The sequence below is a fragment of the Pelodiscus sinensis genome, chromosome 26, assembly GCF_049634645.1.
Source record: "Pelodiscus sinensis isolate JC-2024 chromosome 26, ASM4963464v1, whole genome shotgun sequence".
NCBI classification, from domain to species: Eukaryota; Metazoa; Chordata; order Testudines; family Trionychidae; genus Pelodiscus; species Pelodiscus sinensis.
In genome coordinates this window covers 20701792-20727747 of record NC_134736.1, presented here as the reverse complement: position 1 = coordinate 20727747, position 25956 = coordinate 20701792, and the positions used below count along the sequence as shown (strand labels likewise).

Genomic DNA, 25956 nt, shown 5'->3' with positions numbered 1-25956 from the left:
AACAGGGTTTTTTCGTGCAAGAAATCCCTATGGCTAACATGGCCATCAGAGATTTCTTGCACAAGAGAGTGTGCACACTGCCACCGACATTCTTGCACAAAAGCACATTGCAGTTTGGACATGCTCTTGCACAAGACATTTTGCACAAGCACTCTTGCACAAAACAGTTCTTGTGTAAGAAGCCTGAAGGGTAGATGTAGCCAAGGGGTGTTTGGGTTTGTTACAAGCACTGAGCTTTGTACAACAGCCCAGGGGACATTGTGAAAAGCCCAAACCTTCCAGCCCTGGGTGTCCTTGGCCAGCCAGGAAGTGGCACAAAGGTTCCTGGCAGTGCTGGCTTTGGGTAGTTTGAAACAAACCTTGCAGGCCAAATGAGGTGGCCGAGTGGTTAAGGCGATGGACTACTAATCCGTTGTGCTGTGCATGCATGGGTTCAAATCCCATCCTTGTTGGGTGTTTGCAGCCCTTCCTCTTGCTTCTCCCAGATCTCTCTTCAGTTCAGTGCCAGCCCCTCCTGTACCCCTGCCTGCCCCAGCCCCTCCCACTGCAGCCTGGGGAAAGGGGAAATCTCCACAGAGACACTCCCAGCTGGGACCCTCAATCCCTTCTGCCCTCAAGGGGAAACCTCACAAAGGAGATTCCAGGCAGCCAGGCCATGGGGGTCTCTGAGATGGCCCAGCCCTGCAGCCTGTCCCACCTGGCTGTTGCCATGGACCCTCTGTGAGGTCACTGCCTCCCAGCCAATGAGCTGAGGTGCTGAAAAAGTTCCTTGTGATGTCACTGCTGCCTTGCAGGCTCATGTCCAGCCCCTGGGCATGTGTGAGCTGCTCTCCCTCTGCCCCTGTCACTCAGGGCTGGTTCTGGGGCTCACGCAGGGAACATCAGAGGCTGCTCAGGGGGCCACATGACCCCAAGGTCACCTATTAAATGTCAGGGCAAGCCAGGATCTATCCCGTCCCTTCCCCAAGACCCCACCCCTTTGCTGAGCCCCTGCCCTCCCCAAACCTTTCCATGGACTCTTGGTTACTAATGGACACTCGCCACTAATGACACAATCACACCCCAGCCATTTTGCTAGGGCTGCAGCTGGGGAGAAAAGTTTCATTTAAATCATTAAATGATTAAGCGTTTGAACTGTCTCATGTTAGTTGATCAAACTTCATTTTAAATAAAGGAAAACATTACGGCCAGCACAATAGGTTTCGGTGCCGCACCCCTAGAGACTCTGGAACAAAGAAGACACATGAGAAGAACCCAGATTTCTTCCTTTTGCTGTGACATGGATGGATCTAGCTCAGGTTTCACTCAGGGGGTCTGTCTGCATGTGAAGTGCCTGTGACAGCCCCTGTGCTCCTCTGCCCCTCATCAGCAATGCCATCTACTTGGGAGAGCAGTTGCCCTGAGACTTTTAGAAGGGACAACCTGGACAAATTAATGCTGCTCAGGCTCCTTTGATAGCTCAGCTGGCAGAGCAGAGGACTGTAGTGTGTGTTTGTTAAGTGTTCCTTAGGTTGCTGGTTTAACTCTGGCTCGAAGGAGTCATTCTTTTCCCTCCAGCGTGGCCTTAGCAGAAAGCAAGCAAGGTGTTTACCTTGGGTCCATGTCTTCAGAACCCTGCACTTCAATTGACAAAAGGATTGTGGGGAGGAGCTGCCAACCACATTTCTTGGGCTGTGCAGGTTTTGTCCACACACAAAAGTTCTTTTGGAGCAATGGCCGTTATTCCACAACAACACTGCAAGAGTCTGCACCGGAACCGGCAGTTTCCCACCACGTCTCGCTTGAGAAGAGGCGACTTGTTCTCCTTCCTCTCACCTCACGTCTCCCTTGTCTCCGTTCCCTTCAAAGGTCTCCTCCACCTCAGGACCCGCCTCCTCAGGGCGCTGCCCCTCTGCCACTGGGCTGGGAGTGGGAGACGCCATAGTCTCTGCACTTGGGCTGAGAAGTCTCACGGGGACGCCTCTGTTGATGGGTTAGTCAGCCCGATGGGCAGCCGGATCCATTCCGTAGCGCTGCCCGAGAGGGAGCTTTCCCAAGCTCCACTGGTATTTCCTGGGCCTTTGTGTAGGGGATTGGGCTTGGCCATCTTCTATTTTGGAAATGCCTCTTCCTTGGAAAGCAACTCCCAGGAGTTCATGGAACTTCTTCTTCTCAGCGTGGGAAGGGGCAAGCAAGGGGCAACGGGACAGGGGTTTATGTGATGATGACAGGGGTGCAGAAAGCAAATAAGAAATTATTTTTTCGCCTACTTAAGAACCAGGGTGACAGAATGAAACTGGTAAGTAACCAAGTTAAAAAGGAAGCATTTTTGCGCCCAGTGGAACTCCTTGCCAGAGGATGTTGCAAAGGGAAAATATACAAGGTGTAAGATCCACGCCCCCAAACCTCACCAGGCAAACTGCCCCAGGGGCTTTGCCTGCACCATGCTCAGGGCCTGGGGATTTTCTGTCACTTTGCCAGACCAAATAACTAGCCCCCCGTGCTCTGGAGTCTCTGCCTGTCATGGATCTTCTCATCTTCAGGCTCCGCTTTGTCTCCAGACAGACCCTGCTCTGCTACAGCCACCTCCCTCTGTCTGTCACTCCTGGGCCTTCTGGAGGAAAATGTGCCCCTTCACTCTTACTTTGGATACCTGGGCTTTTAGCATCCAGATCTGCACCTAACACCAGCATTGGCAAATGAGGGGTCTGAACAGCTTCTGTGGAGTAAGAGAGAGACCCACTTGGGAGCATCCTTGCCAACTGTCTCAGAAAGCAGAAGAAGGTAAGCTGGCCATGGCGCTCAGCCAGGGTGCACCACGCTCCACGTGGGCTGGCACAGAGGAGAAGCTGCCTGGCCTGCTGACTGTGGCGTTCAGCCCAGAGGAGGCTGAACTGCGCTCCAGCTGATTGGGCGGCTTCCCCTCTGTGCCTGCCCACGTGGAGCGTGGTGCACCCTGGCTGAGCGCCATGGCCAGCTGGCCCGGCAGCCGCTTTTCTTCACTCCAGCCCGGCTGCCCTGCGGTCAGTCCGGAGGGAGCGCCACCTTGTTTCCTCTCCTCTGCCCCAAACTTGTCCCCCGCCCTCCTGGCCCCCTGTTCCCTCTCCCTTGCCCCCCCGACGCCTCTCCAGAAACCTTCCCCCCCTGCAGAAACCAGTTTCTTCTGGCACCCTGTCTCCTACTACAGAAACCTGTCCCCCTGCTCCCCTCTGCAGAAACCTGCCCCCCCCCCCAGCACCCTGTCCCCTGCTGCAGAAACCTGTCCCGGCACCCTGCCCCCTCTCCCCTGCCCTCACTGGCACCCTGTTCCCTGCTCCAGAACCCACTAGCACCTCTCCCCAGTACTGTGTCCCCTGCTCCCAAATGACTTTTCTATGGGTCAGTGACACCTGACTCAAGGCAGGTTCCCTGCCATTCTCATAAATAAAGACAATACAGAAACTTTTTGTGTTTAACATAGTATTCTATTTAAAAATGAAGCCTGGCCAACAAACCCACAATTGGGGCCAAGCCCCCATCTGGCCACAACCACTCCTGCACTCTCCCGTCCCCAGACCCTAGATCTGAGCCTATCAAACACTGGAACCCCCTGCCCTCAGCCCCTCCCATACCCCAACCCAAATTCCTGCACTCTCACATCCGCAAGCCTGTGGCTTGCTTAGAATCCCAACACTGCCCAGCCTGGAGCCCCCTCCCCTTCTCCACCTCCTCCTGCATCCAGATTTCCTCCCGGAGCTTGCACCTCTCACCCCTTCCCACACCCAAATCCCTCATTCCCACCCCAGAGACTATACAGCCTGTCTCAACACAGGGGAGGGGAGGGGAGGAGGAGCTAGCCAAAAAGGGCACCATGGCTTAGCTGGCTAAAGTGCCTGCCTTGTAAGCAGGAGATCCTGGGTTCAGATCCCAGTGGTGCCTTGTTGCCCTTGCTCATGTTTTCCTGTGTGCTTCTGAGACAGAGAAGAGGCCTCCCATGGAGCTGCTGGTTCAGGAAAAGGCTGATTGGGGAGGTGCATTGGGAAGAAGGAAACCACAAGCCTGGAGCAGGTGCAGAGGCTGCTGTGACTGGCACTGGCAAGGCAGGGCTCTGACTCCAATTGCTGGGACAGGAAAGCCAGCACCACATGCCCTTGTCATTCCCTTGGGGTATCGCTGCCCAGAGAGCCTGTGAGGGATGCAAATGTAGACACTCAACATTGGAAATGAAGCTGGGATTTAAATATCCTGCACTTCATTTGCATATTCACAGACTGGTGCTATTTGAAAATACTTTATTTTGCAATACAAAACGCTGTTGAGATTCGCTTATTGCGGGAGAAAACCCTTCGTCAGAACTAACCCTTAAACCTCATTTCATAAGGAGTAAGGGGGATTTTGAAAGAAGGGTTTTCTTTCCAAAGAGCTGTGTCTAGACAGCGCCTGTTAGTTCAAAATAGCATATTTCAAAATAGCGGCCAGACATGATTATGCAAATCTCCACTTCATTTGCAATGTCACTCAGCTGAATTTGCATTGCTCTCTGGGAAGAGGAATGACGTGTAGACAAACCCTCACATAGGGGAGATGCAGAGATCAGAATTTCCCCGCCTCCCTCAGCTTGTCTGGCTCCTTTGCCCCATTTCCTGCCTCCCTCCCTGAGCTGACCCAATGGCCGAAAGGGACAGCAGCTGCTGCTGGGTAAGGAGTGGGGGGAGAAGACCTGCAACAAGACCCTGGAAGCAAGAAGGACCTTCCCTGGCCACCCACCATTCAGTCTGACAAGTCTGAAGGGGGAATTTGACTGACAGTCTCCTCTGAGCTAGAATTCCAGCTCCCACAGCGATCACTGGAAAGGGGCAGCCCAGTAGGGACTGAAAACCACTGCTCCAGGTGAGGTTTGAATTCACACCCTCAGCATGTCTCCTATGCACACTGCTTTATCAATACTGCGCACTGACCCATGGCACCACTGGAGCAGACATTTCAGAGTTTTCTCCAAAGTCCTTACATTGAGAAAGTGAAGAAGCACAAAGTAGAATTGAGCCAGAGGGGCAAGAAGATCAATTCTCAAGGATTTACACAAACCAACAATTCCCCAGCACATCCCCATCAGCCCACAGCCCTGTTCCATATCTAGGGCCAGCACTGGGTGGGCAGTAGTCAAAGAGGCAGCGAGTAACAGGAAGAAGTTGGGGGCGGGGCTCATGAGATGATCTTGATTTGTCAATACCAAGCTGTGACCAAAAACAGCAAGGTAAGGATTGAACACCAGGGAAGTTACTGGCACATGCCAGCACCTGCCAAAGCCTGGAATTGAACCAGGGACCTTTAGATCTTCAGTCTAATGCTCTCCCCGCTGAGCTACTTTGGCTGTTAGATACAGGTTTCTTTGGCCTGTAATTCTCTGTCTGGGATGTTTGGCAGTCGTGCTGCACAAAGTGGACGTCGTCATGCCCTGCCCAGGAAGGCCAGACTGGCCTTTCCACAGCGCCCCTCCCCCACAGCCCAGAGCCAAGGTTCCCTCTAAGCCAGGCCTGGGCAATACAGGCCAGCGGGCTGGATCCAGCCCATGAAGCCACCCAACAAGTCACTCGTGGAACTTCTTCTTCTCAGCTTCGGAAAAGGGACAAGCAAGGGGCTTAAGAACCAGGGTGACAGAATGAAACTGGTAAGTAACCGAGTTAAAAAGGAAGCATTTTTGCGCCCAGTGGAACTCCTTGCCAGAGGATGTTGCGAAGGTGAAATCAACAAGAAGGTCCAAAAAAGAACTGGATTATTGAATGCAGGAAAGGTCAATCAATGGCATTTAACCAGGATGGACAGGGCAGGTGTCCCTAGCTGGTGTATACCTGAAGCTGGGAAAGGAGGGATCATTTAATAACTGTCTGTCCTGAGGATTCCCTCCGGACAATGAAATTGGCTGCTGTTGTGAGACAGGATCCTGGGGTAGTTGGACAACTGGCATGGCCCAGTCTGGCTGCTTTGATGTTCTGTTTGTCTGTTCTTGTCCCCTCTGGGCAAGGGAGAATGGACCCCCCCCCCCATCCTGAAGTGGACAGAAAATGGCCTGCGAAAGGCTAGTGTAGGTGAGCAAAGAGACTTGTTTTATGTGTCCCTGATGGTCTAGTGGTTCAATTCCCAGTCAGGGAAACAAGCTAAAACTTTCCCAAAACAAGTCATTGAACCTAACACCCCTTTGGCCAGCATGGGGCTTGAACCCCTGACCTTGGCTTTATTAGTGCCACACTCTGACCAGCTGAGCTAGCCAGCCTAGAAAAGTGCACCTCACCAGTGGCCCTTTCAAGAAAGGTGCCTCAGGCAGCTGCAGGAACATCTCTGAAGCTGCCAATGGCTCTTCTCTGACAGGGCCACTAGTGACTCACTGTGACGTGGGCTGGCTAGTCCAGCTGGTTTGAGGGTTGGTCCAGGTGGCTGGTGGCTGGCAGACCCAGGGCAAAGAGAAGCCGGAATATCTTGCTGCCAGCACCTTGCCTCCCAGCTTCTTCCCTGCCAGCAGCAGCAGAGTCCTGAGCGCTGCCCTTGACACCATGGGACCAACCTCCCCTCACTCAACTGGGCCAAGCTGGTGCCCAGTTCATGCCCACTGGGACCTGTTTTACTTGGGTTCCTTCCACCCAGAGCCCCCTTCTTCTCCTGGGCTGCGAGGAGCATCACTGGGATACTCTCTCATATCCCAGCACAGGGCCATCTCTCCAGTGACAGGACAAGGGTTCGGGTTCAGGATTTCTTTTAGTGCAGCAGCAAGGAGAGATGGAGGAAAATCAACCCCATTTGCAAGCTTTGTGTGACAGGAGGGGTGTGAGCTGGGGAACCTGCCCCCCCAGAAGGGCATTTGGGTGCAGCCAGGGGCAGCAAGAATTCAGGCCCTCAGGCCAGTGCATTGGGACAACGTGTGGGCCCTTCCATAAGCATTTTCTGCTCCCACTGGGGAAGGCAGCTGGGCAGGACCAGCCTGCAGCCCACGTCCCTTTCAGCCCCAGGTGCAGGAGGTAACAGAGAGGGGAGGAAAGTCCGTGGCCAGAGCCTCCTCCCAGCAGTCTGGCCCTGCGCAGAGTCTGTGCATGATGGAGCCTCTCCCAGCAGGGCGATGGCCTGTTCCCTGCAAAGTGCTCAGCTGGTTCATTTTTTTGCAGACCCATTGTATGTGTCCCTGGTGGCTTCATTTACAGTTTTCACTCTTTACATTTGCATCCCTTTTTGGAAAAGAGGGTGCAAGTGTAAACATACCCTACGTAGCGAGAGTTGGCCTCTGTCAGTTGAGCCTGGCTGTGTCCCTACTGCAGGAACCCAAAGGGAGCAAAGAGCAGAAGTACTGGAAGCTGGTGGGTACCCTCTGAATTTGATTTAGTGAGTCTTAGTTGGACTTGCTAAATCAAACTCTGGAAGATTGAAAGATAGTGGCCATTCCTCCCCCACTGGGTGTGATTCTTGTTCTTCTGCACAGCATAGCCCAGGTAGACCAAGGACTTTCAGATCACACCCTTGCTGAATTGATGGGAATAGAAACGAGACACAGCAGATTTGAACTTGTTTCAGATGAGATGGGTTTGCCTGGTTTATGCACATTGACACAGAAACACATTAGGGCTACGTCTACACTGGCACTCTATGTCACATTACCGAATTGGAGGGAAGCAGCCAGATCGCTGCTGCACCCCTAGGTGGGGGTGTTGGCCCCAGAAATTGGTGTGGGGGGAGCCATGTGGGGTATTGAATGGGAGATTATTGTTTGTTGATCTTATGTACGCTATTTATGTGAGTGTATAATGTCTATGTGTGTAGGTAGGAATCTGTAATCTGTGTGGAAGCTGAATATTTCTGTGAATGTGGTTAAGCATTGCTATGGACAGGCTGAGTAGTGAAGCCCTGTGGAACAATGGCACTTGATGGCCCAAAGACACACCTAAAGCAGGAGGGCGGAGACCCAAGAGCTGCCAGCAGAGAGAGGCTGAGGACCAGGTGACCGGCTGAGACCAGAAGAGGCCAGGAAGGAGGTATAAAGAGGCCATGTGGTCGATGCCATTTTGTTCTCAGCTCAGCACTTCATCCCAGAGGCAGCACTGCAGGGATTGAAGAACCCGGAAGACCTGTGAACCCATCCTGATCGTAGGATGTGCAATAAGAACTTTTAAACCAGCAGCTGTAACATCTCTGCTAGAGCCTGCATCGAGGACTGGGAGATTCGGTGCATGTAACGTACTGTACTTTAATAACCTTACTCTCAGGCTTTTCTTTCTTGTAATAATAAACCTTTAGATATAGATTCTAAAGGATTGGCCCAGCGTGATTTGTGGGCAAGGTCCAGAGGGTAAATTGACCAGGGATCTGTGGCTGGTTTCTTGGAACCGGACAGAACTTGTTCGGGGTAGGTGGGATTGGGTGCTAGGACCCCTCACCTGTGTATAGGCCCGGGGCCATCTGGGGCACGGATATTGCTGGGGTGTCGGAGGGGTTTTGCTCGGGAGGCTTCAGGCAGGTTGCTGAAGCGCTCTGCGGGACTGGTTTGTGGCCTGTGTGGAGAGGTCGCCAGTCGGAGGCTGTAAGTAGCCCCGGATTCGAGCAATTCGCCCTGAGCGGACGCCCTCAGCTGTGCCCAGACACGGCCCGGTCCGTCACAGTCTACACTGGCACCCTTTTCCAGAAATGCTTAAAATGGAACAGTTTTCCGTTATAAGGATTTCCGGAAAAAGCGCCTCTACATTGGCAGGATGCTTTTCCAGAAAAGCACTTTTTCCGGAACAGCGTCCGTGGCCAATGTAGACGCGCTTTTCCGGAAAAAAGCCCCGATCGTCATTTTTGCGAATGGGGCTTTTTTGTGGAAAAGACAACTGGGCTGTCTACATTGGCCCTTTTCCGGAACAGTTTTTCCAGAAAACGACTTTTGCCCGAACAGGAGCAGCATAGTTTTTCTGGAAAAACACTGACAATTTTACAGTAGATCGTCATTGCTTTTCTGGAAAAGCAAGCGGCCAATGTAGACAGCTGGCAAGTTATTCTGGAAAAGCGGCTGCTTTTCTGGAATAAGTGACCCAGCGTAGACACAGCCCAGGGGTTTGTAGTAATCTCTGCACATCAGAAATGCAGAGTGAGATGCAACTGGAGATGCAAAGGTTTCAAAGAAGTTGATCAACCTTTCAGGGGGCACTTGGAGTGGAAACAGGGACCCTTTTGCCTATAGTCAAACACTTTACCACTGAGCTACACCCCCGTTACATTTGCTTGTTTGCATCCAGTGTTAGGAAATTAGCCGCTGGCAGCACTGTCTGCAGGAGCAGGTGGTGCCTTGCACACATGGTGGGGGGAGGACGGCCCTCTATGGGGTCACACATGTGTGGTGTCCCCCCACCTACAATCAGCACGACACGTCACAATAGCGCATCATCCCCTGTGGTCCCGCCTGCCCTGTGTGTGTTGCAACCTCACAACACTCACCTGATGTTCCCTCCCCGGTGCCCGAGGACATTTGGGAGGCCTCCTCCATCTGGGGGACCGGTTCCAGGGTGAGGGTCACGACGTTCCTGGAATCCTCCTTCTCCTTATCCTGGAGCTGCTGGTCATCTGGGTTGTCATCCTGAAGCAGCGGCCGCTGCTGCCCAGGTGTCTCCATCCCAGACTCCACAACTGTCCCTGGAGACAGGATTTCCCAACCCCCAGGACTTGGTCCAGTTCCTCATAGTGCCCTTCCCCATGCAGCTGTGGGGCTCTGCATGGCCTGCCCCAGGGGACCCTGGGTTGCACGCCAGCGGTGGTGGCAGGGCCAGGCTGGGCAGCACAAGAGCATCCTGCCACCACAAGCTCCCTGCATGGAGGGGGAGGGGCTGTATATGCACTGTGCAGCCAGGGTGGAGCCCCACATGCACCATGAGCCGGGGGGCAGTGCCACATGCCCGGGGCACTAGAATGGCTCAGGCTGGCTCTCGTCAGCATCTAACTAATTGCACCATTAGGCCATGTCTTCACTCAGGTGGAGATTTCTGCTGCAATCCATCTCCCAGAGTTTGATTTTGCAAATCTAGATAAGACTGTCTAAATCAAACCCAGAGGGCACCTGCACCAGCTCTTTGCTGCCATCCTACTTCCACTGTTAGGACACCAGCAAAAAGTAAAACCAACTCCAGATATGTGTTGGGATATGGTGGAAAGAAGAGACACATTGGCCTCACCACAAGGCACCACTGGGAGTTGAACCCAGGATCTTCTGCTTACAAAGCAGCTGCTTTAGCCAACTAAGCCATGGTGCCCTCCTTGAAAGTAGCCCTCAAACTGTTCTACTTTATGGTTCCAGAGAACATGTTCCCATTCCAAAGTGCAGCCGTTCACCGTTCCCCTCTAGCTCCTGCCGTGTCTTGAGGTCTGCACAGCCTAAGACGTTAGATTGGCAGCTGGAACCCAAAACCTTTTTGGCAATTGTAGCCCCAGGCCCCAAAAGGACAGACCCAAGGCAGCCGCCTGGTCCTAAGGCCGGGCCTGCAGCCAGGGGGAGGAAGAAGAATCTCTCCTTTCAGCAGGAGTCAAGTTAGCAGCCCAGCTAGCTCAGTTGGTTAGAGCCTGGTGCTAATAATGCCAAGGTCATGGGTTCAAGCCCTATGCTGACTACAGAGATGTTTGGTGAGGGATAGCTCAGTGGTTTGTGCATTGGTCTGCTAAACCCAGAGTTGTGAGTTCAAGCCTTGCACAGGCCGTTTGGGGCAAAAATTCATCAGGGATGGTACTTGGTCCTGCTGAGAAGTCAGGGGACTGGACTTGATGACCTTTCAAGGTCCTTTCCAGTTCTAGGAGATAGGCAATCTCCATTACTTCTTTAAAAAAAAAAAAAAAAAAGCAACCTAAGGCCTTTGCTGATCCCCAGCCACAGGCCTCTGCTCTGCCCCAGCTGAGCTTTGGAAGGGGGCCTGGGGCAGGCTGCTTTGCCCAGGTAGCCCTTGGGTGAGTGTTGGGGCAGGAGAGCCCAGCAACACAGGGGGCTCTAATGGGCGCTTCACCTGCAGAAGGACCCTTGAGTGAAACCAGGCAGAAACGCAGTGTCTTGCTGCCCCTTCTCCTGCCTGGGCCTGGGCCTGGGGCCTGGCCCCCCCCTCCCTGCTCGGCACCACAGAAAGCCCCTTGGCAGAAGCCAGAGGCCTCAGGGCCCTCTGAGGAGCTTGTGCCTCGGCGTCCTGACTCTCCTGGGTGCCCCTGAGCGCTGCTGGCCAAAGGAGGCAGCAAGGCAGGAGAGGGGAGGAGCAAGTCCCGCTGAGGCCGACAGCTCTGGCTCAAGCCTCCAGCCCCAGCACAAAACCTTCACCCGGCCCGTGTGGCTCCCTCCTGCCCCCGCACACGCTCACAGGGGGAAACGTGCCCCATGTTCCATCCCTGCGCCAGGCCTGGGCGATGGGCTCAGCCCTCGAGCAGCCCACAGGGCCTGTGAGGGACGGACTGAGAGCAGGGCCCCACTGACACCCCCCGTCCCGTCCTGCCCCACTGGCCTGCGTGCGACACTGGCACGGGACAGGCAGGAACGGCAGCCGGGGAGAAAGCAGCTTGGACTGACGGGCGAGTCTCACTTGCTGACCAGACTCCCAGGCCCTGGCTCTGGGGCCAGCCCCCCTGTGGGTCAGAGCCCCCCAGCCACAATGCTATTCCAGGGGGCCTGGTTCCAGGGCACCTAATCCCAGGGGCTGAGGGGCTGGAGGCCTTTGCCCTGGAGTCTCAGAGCTCCCCCAGTGTCGGCTGCCAGTGGCCTGAATGGTGCTGGATGCTCCTGCTCCCCTCCCAGCAGGCTGGCCCTGCGCAGGCTCTGTGCTCGCTGGAGCCTCCTCCTGCCAGGTCCCCGGCCTGCTCCCGGTCTGCTCCCTGCAAAGCCTCAGCCTGGCTCCTTTCCTGCCCTCTGCTTGCAGGGCCCCTGGAAATAGCTCCGGGCGGATCCCCGAGCCCCAGCATTGGGTGCAGCACTGCTGGGCCCCCGGCGCCTGGGCTGCAGCCAGGAGGGGGAATCTCCCGCAGGGCCGGTGGGATGTAGAAAGCTGCTCCCTGGAAACCTTTCCTATGGCAGCGCCCCCAGCCTGGCCAGTCCCTGCCCGGCCTGGCCCCCAGCATTTGTGAGGGCAGGTAAGAGAGGCCCCCTCCCCTTCCCAGAAGAGCAGAGCCCCCAGGGTGGCAGTGGGGGTATCTGGCCCAGGGCTGCTCTCAGCAGAGGGGGCTGTGATCCCAGCCTGGGGCCAGGGAAGCTGCTATCAGCTCGTGCGAGGCGGGGAGAGCCACCCCAGAGAGGGTGGGGAGGGGGATCAAGTGGGGTGGGGGAAGAAGAGAGAGGTGAAGGGAACAGGGACGTGTGAGGTGGGGGCAGGAAGGGGAGGCAGGAGCACTGAAGGGAGGTTGGGGGGATCATGCCAGTCAGTGGGTGGCTGGGAGCAGGGGTGCAATGGAGGGAAACTTCGGGGGGTCACAGGAAGGGAAAGGGGGCAGAGGAGGTTGGGAAGAGACAGGGGGAGCAAGAGCAGCCTGGCTGGGGAAGGGGAGACACAGGGCAGGGCTTGTACAGAAGGAGATGGGGAAAGATACAATGGCAACTCCCCCACCCCCGTGGGGCAGGAGGGGGGGCAGAGGTGACTGGTGGTGGCACTTGGGGGCACCAACTTCTCTGCCCCAACGACATTTCTGAAGTTTATAACCAGGGTGTCGCAAATGCCCCCTGCCTCTGTGGGTGCCTCTCCCTGCGCCCCTCCCTCTGCAGGCACCAGTCCCCCGGGGGGAAGAGCTGCCCCCCCGCCCCAGGAGCCTGAGGGGAATTTCCTCTGTGAATTTTTAAGTGTAGATAACTGCAATCATTGATCTGCTAGGTCAGAAGGAAGGAGAACAAGTCACCTCTTCCCAGGTGAGATGTCGTGGGAAACTACCAGATCCGGTGCAAGCCGAGCTCCAAGGGCTGGATCCTGCCTGGTGGCTCCTTGCAGGGCCTGGCTTGAGAAGCGCCAAGGAGTCGTGTGTGTCCAGGAGAAAGGGTGCAGAAGGACCGTGGAGGAAGGAGCAGGGTGGGGGAGCAGGAACAAGGGAGGGTGGCAAAGCAAGCTGGGGGTGCTGGGTGAGAAGAAAGCCAGGGGAATGGGGTGGCTGGGGACTGGGCATGAGACAGGACATTATGTGGCTTTGTGTCCACTTGCACCAAAGGTGACAGCCACACTGCCCCGAAGGTGCACAGCCACAGTAGTGGCACTTCCAGGGTGGGCCCTGGACTGAGTGGCTGCAATGACCTGGTCTCAGGCAAGGCACCACTGAGAAGTCTCAGCCCCCCCCCCCTCAGCGTTCTCCTTTCTCAGCCTAACCTGCTGAGCTGTCTCCCACAAGCTCCTGAAAGCCAGCACACATGCTGCCAAACCCTGCACCAGGTGGCAGGCCTTGGAACTGCCTTGTGGGCACCCAGGGGAACCGCAATAATAGAAGATGCTGTGTTTCTGCCTGGCTTTGAACCAGGGACCTTTTGCATGTTAGGCAAATGTGATAACCACTACACCACAGAAACACACTTAAAATGTTTTCTGCTACTGCACTTAAGCTTGGGCAAATATTCAGTTGCTAACCCTTTGGCCAACAGAGATTGCTGCAGGGCAAAGGAATTCTCTGATGTCAATTTTGTGCCCTCAGGAAGGGACCAAACTGAAGGAGGCCGGGCCCCCGCCTGGGGACTCCAACCTAGACCCTGAGACCAAGGGGTTTACAAGCCAGAGAATCAAAGTTTGCTCAATTTTGCCCTCCCCCAACCCTGGAGAACCTCAAAGGCAACTCTACAGTCCCAGCGGCTGGGGAGATGTGCATGTTAGAGCCTCTGCCCACTGAGCTGTAGCCTTTTGTGCCCAGGGAGCCAGACACCCCCAGGGTGGGAAGGCAGGAGGGAAATGGGGAATGGCCGAACTTTGCGAGACAATGGTGTTGTCAGGGACCGTACAGTAGAACAGTTTAGAGGTGGGTCTGAGTAGGGCACCGTGGCTGAGCTGGCTAAAGCACTTACCAAATAAACAACAGCACCTGGGTTCAGTTACAACTGGTACCTTGTTGCAGCCTTTGCTCACATTTACTTATCCCCTTCTGGGACACAGAAGAGGCCTCCCCTGGCCACCCATGGAACTGCTGGTTCAGGAAAAGGCTGAGTGGGGAGGAGTGTTGGGAAGAATGACATAGGAAAATGTGAGCAAAGGTTACAACAAGGCACCACTGGGAGTTGAACCCAGGATTTTTTGTTAATGAAGCAGGTGCTTTAGCCACCTAAGCCATGGTGCCCTCCTCCAAAATGGCTCTTTATGTTTCCAGACAACACTTTTGCCTCCCAAAGTGCAGCCGTTCCCCACTTCCCTCCAGCCATCGAGCCCAGGTGGTGTCTGGCCCCCTGGGCACAGAAAGCTACAGCTCCGTGGGCAGGGGGCTTTGGCTTCCTTGCCCATGGGATGCTGTTGCAGGAAGGGCTGCTCAGCAGGGACGGGGTTCACCTGTTGAGGAAGGGAAGAGTATTTGGGTGCAGACTGGCTCACCTAGTGAGGAGGCTTTAAACTAGGTTTGATGGGGGCAGGTGCCCAAAGCCCACAGGTGAGTGAACAACATGGACACCTGGGAGATGGGGCAGAAATGGGAGAGAGCAGGGGCTGTAACTGCAGAGATAAAGGAGGGACGCGGGACCACTGGGAAGCAAAATCTAATCTGTATCTTAGATGCTGGTACAGACACACGGGACTATGGGTAATAAGCAGGAAGAAGTTGGTATCACAGGGACGTGGTGGGATAATACACTTTATTGGAATATTGGCACAGAAGGGTTCAGCTTGCTCTGGATTTGCAGGAAAAAGGGAGGAGGAGTTTCCTTCAATATGAAACATGCGAACACTTGGCCTGAGGCGGAGATGGATACAGGAGTGGACTTGTCGGGAGTCTCTGGGTGAGGTTAAAGGGGTAAAACCCCAGGGTGTTGTCACACTAGGCGTCTATTACAGACACCTCCCCAGGCAGAAGAGGTGCATGAGGCTTCTTAAACAATTAACAAAATCATCCAATGTGAAGCTGGTTTCACTCACACTCAGCCTCACCCACAGCTGGGAGGCAGTTTGCAGGGAGCTGAAAAGAAACTGGCTGGTAAAACCAAGGCTCAGGATGCTTCTGTGTCCAGATGTGCAAACAGCTGGCAGTCAAGTGCTGGTTTGTTCCTGCTCTCCCCAGGCTGGCGAATCCCCCCGCTGGGTGTTACAGCCAGGACTTTGCCTTTCTGGATTTTAGCCAGGGAACTTTTCTATGCCCGGCAAACGTGACACCCCCTGCACTGCAGAAACCAGTCCACTGCCTATTGCAAAGAGGCCCCTAGAAGCACTTAGGTCCCCTTGTTGTCTCTGCCTGTAAAGCAAAGGAAAAAGCAGCCATCTCTCACTGGAGAATGTGGGTGTTGATCCCACTGCCTCTCACATGCAAAGCAAGCGCTCTACCACTTGAGCTAATTCCCATGCATGGGAACAAATGCCCTGCCCCACCCACCTTGTTCCAGAGCCCATATGACAAGCGACTTTGACATTCCCGTTAGGGCAAAAGCCCTTTTCCGGAAATGTTTTTCCGCAAGAGGGCCAGTGTAGACAGCTAAAAACTGTTTTGCACAAAAAGTCACGATGGTGAAAATGGCGATCGGGGCTTTCTTGCACAAAACCACGTCTAGATTGGCATGGACACTTTTCCGTAAAAGCATTTGCGGAAAATCGTGCCAGTCTAGATGCAGCCCTGGGCTTTTAGAACTCAGACGTGCACCTAACACCAGCATTTGCTATTGAAGGGTCTGAACAACTTCTGTAGAGAGCCAGAGCCAGTAAGGAGCATCCTTGCCAACTGTCTCAGAGAGCAAAGAAAGATAAGTTTTTTGTCAGTAAGAGGAAACTATCACCCCAAGTGGGACTTAAACACATAACCCCTGACTGAGGACGCCTCTGCCTTGTCCATTAGGGCAAAGGAGAACACAGAAAACACTCCCAGAGACAGAAATTCACCCTTCTAAATGTCCCTTCTTCAACTTTTAGCTCCTGATTAAGCCCCTCTGAAAATCAGCTTTCCATGGGTATCTGTAGCTGGCTCCCAGTCATTGGCCGTGACGTCTCACCTCCCTCCTGAAACCAGGGAAGTGTCTCCCACGGCTACAGCCTCCTGAGACTCTATGGCCCTGTCTGTACAGCAGGGACAGCAACACTCACAGCCCCACAGGAGGGCCCCTGGCCTAGCAATGTGGCCCCCTGAGCAGCCTCTGATGTTCCCTGCGTGAGCCCCAGAACCAGCCCTGAGTGAGGGGGGCAGAGGGGGAGCAGCTCACACATGCCAAGGGGCTGGCCAGGGGCAGGACATCACAAGGAACTTTTGCAGCACCTCAGCTCATTGGCTGGGAGGCAGTGACCTCACAGAGGGACCATGGCAACTGCCAGGTGGGACAGGCTGCAGGGCTGGGGCATCTCAGAGACCCCCATGGCCTGGCTGCCTGGAATCTCCTTTGGGAGCTGGGAGTGTCTCTGGAGATTTCCCCTTTCCCCAGGCTGCAGTGGGAGGGGCTGGGGCAGGCAGGGTAACAGGAGGGGCTGGCACTGAACTTCTGGGAGAAGTAACAGAGAGGGTCATTAACACCCAACAACAATGGGATTCAAACCCATGCGTGCAGAGCACAACACATTAGCAGTTCAGCCCCTTAACCACTTGGCCACATCAACTGAATGATAAAAATTTATTTCAAGCCACCTGAAGTCAGCACTTCAGGGAACCTTTGTGCCACTCACTGGCTGGCCAGGGACACCCAGGGCAGGAAGGTTTTGGCTTTTCACAATGTTCCCTGTGCTGTTGTACAAAGCTCAGTGCTGGTAACAAACCCAAACACCCCCTGGCTACATCTACCCTGCAGACTTATTGCTCAAGAACTGTTTTGCAAGAATTCTTGTGCAAAAGGTCTTGCGCAACAGTGTCTCCGCTCTGCCATGTGCTGTTGCACAAGAGAAGTGCTTTTCTGCAAGAGTGCACATGGCAGTGTGGACGCTCTCCTTCCAAGAAAGCTCTGATGGCAATTTTAGCCATTTCTTGAGCAAGTGGCCCTTTCAGAAAGGAGCCTTGGGCAGCCGCATGGATGTTGTGGGCTCTGGAACAAGGTGGGTGGGGCAGTAGAGACTTTTGCATGCAGAAGATTTAGCTCAAGTGGTAGAGCGCTCACTTAGCATGTGAGAGGCAGTGGGAGGATCGATACCCACATTCTCCAACTACAGCTCAGTTTTCATCCCCTATTTTGACTCAGCTCAGTGGCCCCTCCCTCTTCCTACCTGCTTTCCCAAAAGAGACAGACCTGGCTCCCCTTTCTTTTCTCCCAGCAATTGCCATGCTGCAAAGCAGAGAGTGGAGATATGAAGCTCAGCAGTCCATTGGTTTCTGTGGTGCAATGGAAATCATGTTGGACTTTTAAGCTCCACTGGTTAATGTGAGCCCAGCTAGACATTCAAAGGTTGTGGGTTCAAGTGTCACTTTAGCTACTTTCTCATTTCCAGGGCACCTTTTACAGAGCAGGCAATCCTTAAGCTGACACTGGGGTGGGCTTGAGTCCAGACAGTTCCCAGCAGACCCCAGTGAGGGTGTCCTCTTCCCTCCTGCCTTCCAGCCCTGGTGGGGTCTGGCCCCCTGGGCACAGAATGCTACAGCTCCATCTGTTTATGAAGCAGGTGCTTTAGCCAACTAAGCTCTTTATGTTTCCACACAACACTTTTGATTCCCAAAGTGCAGCCATTCCCCACTTCCCTCCAGCCATCGAGCCCAGGCGGTGTCTGGCCCCCTGGGCACAGAAAGCTACAGCTCCATGGGCAGGGGGCTTTGGCTTCCTTGCCCATGGGATGCTGTTGCAGGAAGGGCTGCTCAGCAGGGCTGGGGTTCACCTGTGGAGGAAGGGAAGAGTATTTGGGTGCAGACTGGCTAACCTAGTGAGGAGGCTTTAAACTAGGTATGATGGGGGCAGGTGCCCAAAGCCCACAGGCAAGTGAACAACATGGACACCTGGGGGATGGGCCAGAAATGGGAGAGAGCAGGGGCTGTAACTGCAGAGATAAAGGAGGGACGCGGGACCACTGAGAAGTAAACTCTAATCTGTCTCTTGGACTCTGGTATAGACACACGGGAAGGATGGTTACAGACACCTCCCCAGGCAGAAGAGGTGCCTGAGGCTTTTTAAACAATTAACAAAATCATCCAAAGCGCAGCTGGTTTCACACACACTCAGCATCACCCACAGCTGGGAGGCAGTTTGCATCGAGCTGAAAAGAAACAGAAGAGGGGAAACTGCTGCCTGGCAGAACCAAGCCTTGGGATTCTTCTGTGTCCAGATGTGCTAAGCAGCTGGCAGCCAAGCTCCCAAGTGCTGGTCTGTGTCTGCCCTCCCCTGGCAAGCAAATCCCCTCCTCTGGGTGTTGCAGGCTGGACTTTGTCTGCCTGACTTTTAGCCAGGGAACTGCTCCCTGGGAGGCAAACGTGACGCCTCCTACACTGCTGAACCCAGCCCATTGCCTTATGGAAGAGGGAAGAAGGCCCTGGAAGCACTTAGCCCCTGGCTGGCTCTGTCTGTGGAAAAGAGGAAGCAGCAAAAGTTTACAACTGGAGAATGTGGGTATCGAACCCACTGCCTCTCACATGCAAAGCAAGCGCTCTACCACTTGAGTTAATTCCCCTACCTCTGAAAAGTTTTTCTGCCCCACCCACCTTGTTCCAGAGCCCACAACGTCCCTTCTGATAAACCCTCATATAAAACTCAGCAAATCTCCAGAGAAGTTGCGGTTCCCTTTACAAGACTCTGCACAGCTCAGTTCTAATCAGTGGGTCTTCCCTAGAGCCTGGAACATCAACCACCGCAGCGTTGCTCTCACGCCCAGTGTAGACACGGCCTTAGAGTGTCACAAACCAGCACCAGACACATTCCTGGCTAGGACCAGTCCCTAAAGCTCAGTGCTAGTAAAAAACCCAAACACCCCCTGGCTACACCTACCCTGCAGACTTCTTGCTCAAGAACTGTTTTGTGCAAAAGGTCTTGCACAACAGTGTGTCTACACTCCCATGTGCTGTTGCACAAGAGAAGTGCTTTTCTGTAAGAGCGCCCATGGCAGTGTGGAGGTTCTCCTGCGCAGGAAAGCTCTGATGGCCATTTTAGCCATAGGGCTTTCTTGAGCAAGAAACCCCTGTTGGCTCTCCACACTGCCTCCTTGTGGATGAGTTATTGCGCAAGAGGGCTTATTCCTCATGGGGAGAGGAATAACCCTTGTGCAAGAAGCCCTGTTTTCTGAGCTGCCCTATAAATTTACATGTGCAAGAACGTGCGTGCAATGTAGACACTCTGCAAGTTTTTGCGCAAGAACTTCTCCTCTTGCACAAAAAGCCTGCAGTGTAGACGTAGCCCTGCAGTGTAGACACAGCCTGAGAGAGACAAGGAAAGGAAGTGGCCAGAGCCTCCCGCTATCAGGCTGGCCCTCAACAGGACGGGCACGTCTACACAGCACACTCACCTCCAAGTAACCTGTGCAGTGTGATTGGCTGCCCAGGGCCCCCGGGAGAAGGTCTGTGGGGAGTTTCCAAGGCAACAACAACATTTCATAATCTACACTCATGTGACTGATTGATTCCTCCACTAGCAAGTGTCTCTGAAGGGATGAGAAATGCAGGGCCCAGGTGCAGGGAGCCGGGTCACATTCTCCTGCCTGAGTCTCAGTCCTGGCTGAAGCCTGGCTACAGAGAGAAGAGGCCAATACAAACAGCCCCATGGCAGCGATGGAGTCAGTACATGGGTGGGTGGAGCAGAGAGCTGGGCTCTAACTCACTAGGGGTGTGTCCCATAGCTCAGAATAAGCGATGCGATTGGGTAGCTTATTTCAAGTCAATTTTCAAATAGCTTATTTTGTAATTTGACGCTGGCTACACAGCACTTAGTTCCAAATAATTCGCTATTGCGAAATGTCCCTCGCTCCTTGCACCATGAGGTTTGCAGGGACGTTGGAATAGCGAGCCCGTTATGGTTTGAAATAAGGGGCTTGCTCTTAAGACACGTCTGTGTGATATGAGCACCACGTCCTAAACCTCTGAGCTAGCCGGCCCACGGGTGTCAGTCCCACAAGTGGCTCTTTCAAAAAGGAGCCTTAGGCTGCCACAGAGACGTTGTAGGGTCTGGAACAAGGTGGGTGGGGCAAAGGAAGTGTTCACATGCAGGGGAATTAGCTCAAGTGAGAAATCCCTTGCTTTGTATGCAAGAAGTAGTGGGATTGATGCCCATGTTCTCCAACTGCAGCTTTGTCCTGGTTCCTAGTTTTCACTGTCAGGGGCCCCCCTCCACTTCTTCTAACCTGCTCTCCTAAAAGAGACAGACCTGGCTCCCCTTTCTTTTCCCCCAGCAGTTGCCATGCTGCAAAGCAGAGAGTGGCGATATCAATGCCAACAGTCCACCAGGCTCTGTGGTGCAATGGAAAGAATGTTGGACTTCTAAGATAGCATGGTTAATGTGAGCCCAGCTAGACATTCAAAGGTTGTGGGTTCAAGTCCCACCAGAGTCACTTTAGCTGCTTCCTCATTTCCAGGATGCAGCTTTTACAGACCAGTCAGTCCTTAGGCTGACACTGGGGTGGGCTGGCATCCAGCCAATTCCCAGTAGACCCCAGTAAGGGTGGAGGGAAGGACTTGGGGTTTGGGACGGGGGTGGTTCTGAGAGGCTGCTGGTGCCGTTAGACCCATTTGTCCCTCCATGTCTCCTACCACTGCTGTGCAACAGGCAGGCTATGTCTACACTGCACTGTTCTTCTGGAAAAAGAAGTGTGTGAACCCCAATTTGCATAGCTTTTTCTGCTTCTTTTTTTGGAAGAGGCTTTTCCAACATTTAGCCTGTGTACACTGGGCCAAATTTTGGGGAAAAATCGTCTGTTTTGGAACATCCCTTCTGTCACATTACCGAATTGGAAGGAAGCAGCCAGATCGCTGCTGCACCCCTAGGTGGGGGTGTTGGCCCCAGAAATTGGTATGAAAGGGAGCCATGTGGGGTATTGAATGGGAGCTTGTTGTTTTCTGATCCTGTGTACACTGTTTATGTGAGTACATAATGTCTGTGTGTGTAGATCTTTAATCTGTGTGGAAGCTGAATATTTCTTGGAATGTGGTTAAGCATTGCTATGGACAGGCTGAGTAGTGAAGCCCTGTAGAACAATGGCACTTGATGGCCCAAGGACACACCTAAAGCAGGAGGGCGGACACCTACGAGCGGCCAGCAGAGAGAGGCTGGGGACCAGGTGACCTGCTGCATACCAGAAGAGGCCAAGAAGGGGGTATAAAGAGGCCATGCGGTCGATGCCATTTTGTTCTCAGCTCAGCACTTCATCCCAGAGGCAGCATTGCAGGGATTGAAGAGCCCGGAAGACCTGTGAACCCATCCTGATCGTAGAATGTGCAATAAGAACTTTTAAACCAGCAGCTGCAACATCTCTGCTAGAGCCTGCATCGAGAACTGGGAGATTCGGTGCATGTAACGTACTGTACTTTAATAACCTTACTCTCGTGCTTTTCTTTCCTGTAATAATAAACCTTTAGATATAGATTCTAAAGGATTGGCCCAGCGTGATTTGTGGGTAAGGTCCAGAGGGTAAATTGACCAGGGATCTGTGGCTGGTTTCTTGGAACCGGACAGAACTTGTTCGGGGTAGGTGGGATTGGGTGCTAGGACCCCCCACCTGTGTATGAGTCCCGGGGCCATCTGGGGCACGGATATTGCTGGGGTGTCGGAGGGGTTTTCTCGGGAGGCTTCAGGCAGGTTTCTGAAGCGCTCTGTGGGACTGGTTTGTGGCCTGTGTGGAGAGGTCACCAGTCGGGGGCTGTAAGTAGCCCCGGATTCGAGCAGTTCGCCCTGAGCGGACGCCCTCAGCTGTGCCCAGACACGGCCCGGTCCGTCACACCTTCTTCTTCATAAAATGAAGTACACAGAGATATGAAAAAAGCATGTCTGCTCTTCCAAAAAATTTTGTGGAAGAGCAGATGTGTTCTCTAGACTAAAGCAAGGTGCTGGCAACAAGAGATTGCGGCTGCCTCTTTTCCCTGGGTGTCAGTGCGCCATGCTGGCCACCAGCCACCTTGACCAACCCTCAAACCAGCTGGATGAGCCAGCCCACGTCACAGTGAGTCACTAGTGGCCCTGTCAGAGAAGAGCCATTGGCAGCTGCAGAGACAGCCCTTCAGCTGCTGGACGTGCCTTTCTGAAAGGGCTATTTGTGAGCTGTGTTTTGGTTGGCTGGCTAACTCAGTTGACTAGTGCACGGAGCTAGTAATGCCAAGGTCATGGATTCAAACCCTGTGCTAGGCACAGATATGTTTGCTGTGGTGACTGTTCTATCCCCGCCCCTTAGCTGCCTGCTATGGACAGGGAAGCAGAAACAGGCAAAAGACTGTGAGCTTTTCAGGAAACAGGCCAGAAAACTGGTAGGAGGAGGCTCCAGCCTGCACAGACCCAGTGGCTGAAAGGCCCTTGGCCTGGCCTCCTTTCCCCAATAGGAGGGAAAACTCTTCTCTTCCCGCTCTTGTGGGGTCACGTTTGGGCCTGCTGGCTCAGCTGTTTAGAGCTTGATGCTAATAATGCCCAGGTCACAGGTACAAGCCCCATGCAGACCCCACAACAGCCAAATTAGTTTTGTTTGAGCTGCTCCCCACGAAAAGCAGTGAGAGGGAGCCCTTGGCTGTGGGACCCACTTGTGCCTGTTGCTCAGGGTTAAATAAGATCTCCCCCAGGAGGTCGCCTGTTCCCTTCCCACCTTGCATTGGCTGGGAATCAAATCAAGCAAGGGACAGCAAACACCAGGCACTGTCATTGTCTGGGCCACAGATAAAGACCCTCTTGGAGCTGTGGTCCTAGGAGGAGTCTCTGCAGGCCCTGCAGTCCATGCGGAGGAATGTGGACATTTATGGCTAAATGGCCGATTGTCTTGCAAAGAAAGGCCACCTCCCTCCTACCCCCGCATCCTAGACCAAGTCAGAGCCAAGGGTCAAGGAATCGCAGCAGAGGTATGTGAGGGAGGAATCACATTACTGTGCATGCTCTCGGACAGGATGAAAAGCGGCGAGAGGCAGCCCACAGCTGCAGGACCCATTTGTGCCTGTTTTTTCAGGGTTCAAGTAAAACCTCAGCAAGGAGCTTTGATGCTCCCTCTTTACATTGCATTGGCTGGGAATCGAACCCAGGTCAACTGCTTGGAAGGCAGCTATGCTCACCACTATACCACCAATGCCTGCCTGCCAACATGCTGGGAAAATTAGTGAGGGAAACCCATGTCTGCCATGAGGCTGGCCAGAGGCGAGAGGGTGCCCGTGTGGTTTGGGTAAAGCAGAACTTCTTGGCCATTAGGCAAAGACCAGAAGTGGTGATGCTAGAGTAGTGGCTGTTCTGCGCTCTCCGTGGTGTGAGGAGCTGGGCGGGAGAGGAGTCCCAGAGGTTGTTGGGTAGGAGAGTAGAGTTTATCAGACTTTGGGCTAAGCTCTAGAGCAGCCAAGGGAGAAGTGGGGAAGTGACTTCTGGATACTTTTTGTGGCCCAGGGATGCGGACCAAGAGCGTCCTTGTGTTTTTTGCCGTAAAGTGTTGTTTCTGGGTCCTTTGCCTAAGATCGAGCACGTCTGCCTTCCGGAGAGCCATGTCACAGGTACAACCCCCAGAGACCCCTCCAGGGACACATCATAGGACCAAGCACGGGGCAGAAACACTGGGCACTGTCAGTGTCTGGGCCAGAGATAAAGACCCTCTTGGAGCTGTGATCCGATGGGGAGTCTCTGCAGGCCCGGCAGTCCAGGGGGAGGAATGTGGACATTTATAAACATAAAAACATCAGAACGGCCGTACTGGGTCAGACCAAAGGTCCGTCTAGCCCAGTGTCCTGTCTGCCGACAGTGGCCAGCACCAGATGCCCCAGAGGGGGTGGACTGAAGACAATGATCAAGCGATTTGTCTCCTGCCATCCGTCTCCAGCCTCTGACAAACACAGGCCAGGGACACCATTCCTACCCATGGCTAATAGCTTTTATGGACCTAACCTCCATGAAATTATCTAACATATGGCCCAATGGCTGATGGCCTTGCAGAGAAAGGCCACCTCCCCCCTCCTGCATCCTAGACCAAGTCAGACCCAAGGTCAACGAATTGCGGGAGGGGTGTGTGAGGGCCCGTGAGGGCAGGTCCTGCTCTGGGGAAGCACCGCAGCACTGTGCATACTGTGAGGAACTGGACCGAATCCCGGGGTGTGGGGAGCCCCTGTCTCCAGGGATAGTTGTGGAGTCTGGGATGGAGACACCTGGGCAGCAGCGGCTGCAGCTTCAGGATGACAACGCTGATGACCTGCAGCTCCAGGGGATGCAGGAGGACTCACAAACGTCTTCAGGCAGCGGGGAGGGAACATCAGGTGAGTGCTGGGAGGTTGCAACACCCAGGACATGTTGACACTTGCAGTCTCCTTCAGGAGAGGGATCCAAATGGAGACATTCAAAATTGTAAATGAAACCGGGATTTAAATATCCCGCGCTCTATTTGCATAATCACGTCCGGGCGCTGTTTCAAAATACTTTATTATGAAATAAAAAACACTGTTTAGATGCAGTTATTTGGGGAGAAAACCCTTCTTCTGAAATAACCCTTAAAAACTCCCCTCTGGTCTGGACCTAACAGCAGTGTCAGCGTTTGCTAGTCGGGGCTCTGGACAGCACCTGCACAGAGGGAGATGGCAACTGCGGGACTCCCTGGCCAACTGTCCCAATGTCTCAAAGCAGAAAAGAAAACAAAAGAAGCCAATGCAAACAGCCCCCTGGCAGCCAGGGAGTCAGCACGTCGGTGGGTGGGGCAGGGAGCTGGGGGCAGATTTTGACTCTAACTAGCTGGGTGCCCTTGGCCCATTCAGTGAACCTCTCCCTGTCTCCATGGCCCTGTCTGTACAGCAGGGACAGCAACACTCACAGGCCCCACAGGAGGGGGCTGGTTTAATGCTTCACCCCAGGGCCCAGCAATGAGCCCTAAGCTTGCCCTGTTCTGGAGCCAGGTTTGCTCCGTGAATTCTGTAGGGCGGGTGAGGTCAGGCCTGGGCACTGGGATTATTTACCAGTTTCCCTTATCCTGGGACACTGCTGAATTCACAGCTGTGGTGGCGGAGTGGTTAAGGCGTTGGACTAGAAATCCAATAGGGTTTCCCTGTGCAGGTTCAAATCCTGCTCACAGCAAGGCCTGTGTTTTGGCCACGCCCTAACCAGGGCAACAAGCTGCACAACCCCTGAGCCACTCTCCCCAACCCCAGTCAATCCCTTTCCGCGCCTTTCTGAGAGAGACACACGGGGCATGGTCCCTCGTTATGGATCCCTGGGCTCTGGGGAAACTCTCAGCTCCTGCAGCCTCTGCCCTTTACCCAGCACCCCATGGCTCAGCCCTACCCCTGGGCGCTGCCCTGCTCCAGTGTGTGATAGGAGTTGAGTGAGAGGATGGAGCATCTGGGCCTCCCCCAAAGGTCCATCCATGAAGGGCAGAAATGCTGGGGATATGATGTGGGTCACTCCTCCCGAGGTGCACCCCCCCCCCCCCCGTGTTGGGAGCAAAGGGTCTAGAGAAGTATTGGGGGGGGGGGGTCTTGTTCCCTGCTCTTGCTCTGCCTTGGGCAAGGAATTAGTAACAGAATATTTCTCCAAGTTTATGTACAGAAAAAAACTGACAAGCATCTTTCTGTGGGGTGGTGGCTATCGTGGTTATCGTGTTTGCTTAATGTGCAAAAGGCTCCTGGTTCAAAGCCAAGCAAAAAGTGGGAACAGGGGGTTCTGCTCCTATTTGTGGCTCCCCAGGTAAACACAGCCCCTGCTGCTTGGGGATAAGCCCAACTCCCAGGTTGAGTAAAGCAAGGAACAACAGGAGCCCTGTCCTAGAAAGGGAGGGGCCAGTGTGTGTGAGTGCATGGCCCAGACAGACAGCCCCAGGGTGCAAGGAC

At 54.0% G+C, this 25956-nt stretch overlaps 8 non-coding genes across 8 annotated transcripts; 4 read left to right on the top strand and 4 right to left on the bottom strand.

Moving 5' to 3' along the window:
- Window positions 1–370: 370 nt before the first annotated feature.
- On the top strand, window positions 371–452 carry TRNAS-ACU (transfer RNA serine (anticodon ACU)). The gene has a single exon. It is a non-coding gene; the product is annotated as a tRNA-Ser (tRNA).
- Window positions 453–3823: 3371 nt separating this feature from the next.
- Window positions 3824–3897, top strand: TRNAT-UGU (transfer RNA threonine (anticodon UGU)). The gene has a single exon. It is a non-coding gene; the product is annotated as a tRNA-Thr (tRNA).
- Window positions 3898–5256: 1359 nt separating this feature from the next.
- On the bottom strand, window positions 5257–5329 carry TRNAF-GAA (transfer RNA phenylalanine (anticodon GAA)). The gene has a single exon. It is a non-coding gene; the product is annotated as a tRNA-Phe (tRNA).
- Window positions 5330–10146: 4817 nt separating this feature from the next.
- On the bottom strand, window positions 10147–10220 carry TRNAT-UGU (transfer RNA threonine (anticodon UGU)). Its single transcript has one exon. It is a non-coding gene; the product is annotated as a tRNA-Thr (tRNA).
- Window positions 10221–13404: 3184 nt separating this feature from the next.
- On the bottom strand, window positions 13405–13477 carry TRNAV-AAC (transfer RNA valine (anticodon AAC)). Its single transcript has one exon. It is a non-coding gene; the product is annotated as a tRNA-Val (tRNA).
- A 6943-nt stretch (window positions 13478–20420) lies between these two features.
- Window positions 20421–20525, top strand: TRNAR-UCU (transfer RNA arginine (anticodon UCU)). The gene is made up of 2 exons: window positions 20421–20457; window positions 20490–20525. It is a non-coding gene; the product is annotated as a tRNA-Arg (tRNA).
- Window positions 20526–23162: 2637 nt separating this feature from the next.
- Window positions 23163–23234, bottom strand: TRNAG-UCC (transfer RNA glycine (anticodon UCC)). Its single transcript has one exon. It is a non-coding gene; the product is annotated as a tRNA-Gly (tRNA).
- A 1888-nt stretch (window positions 23235–25122) lies between these two features.
- Window positions 25123–25204, top strand: TRNAS-AGA (transfer RNA serine (anticodon AGA)). Its single transcript has one exon. It is a non-coding gene; the product is annotated as a tRNA-Ser (tRNA).
- The last annotated feature ends 752 nt before the right edge of the window (window positions 25205–25956 follow it).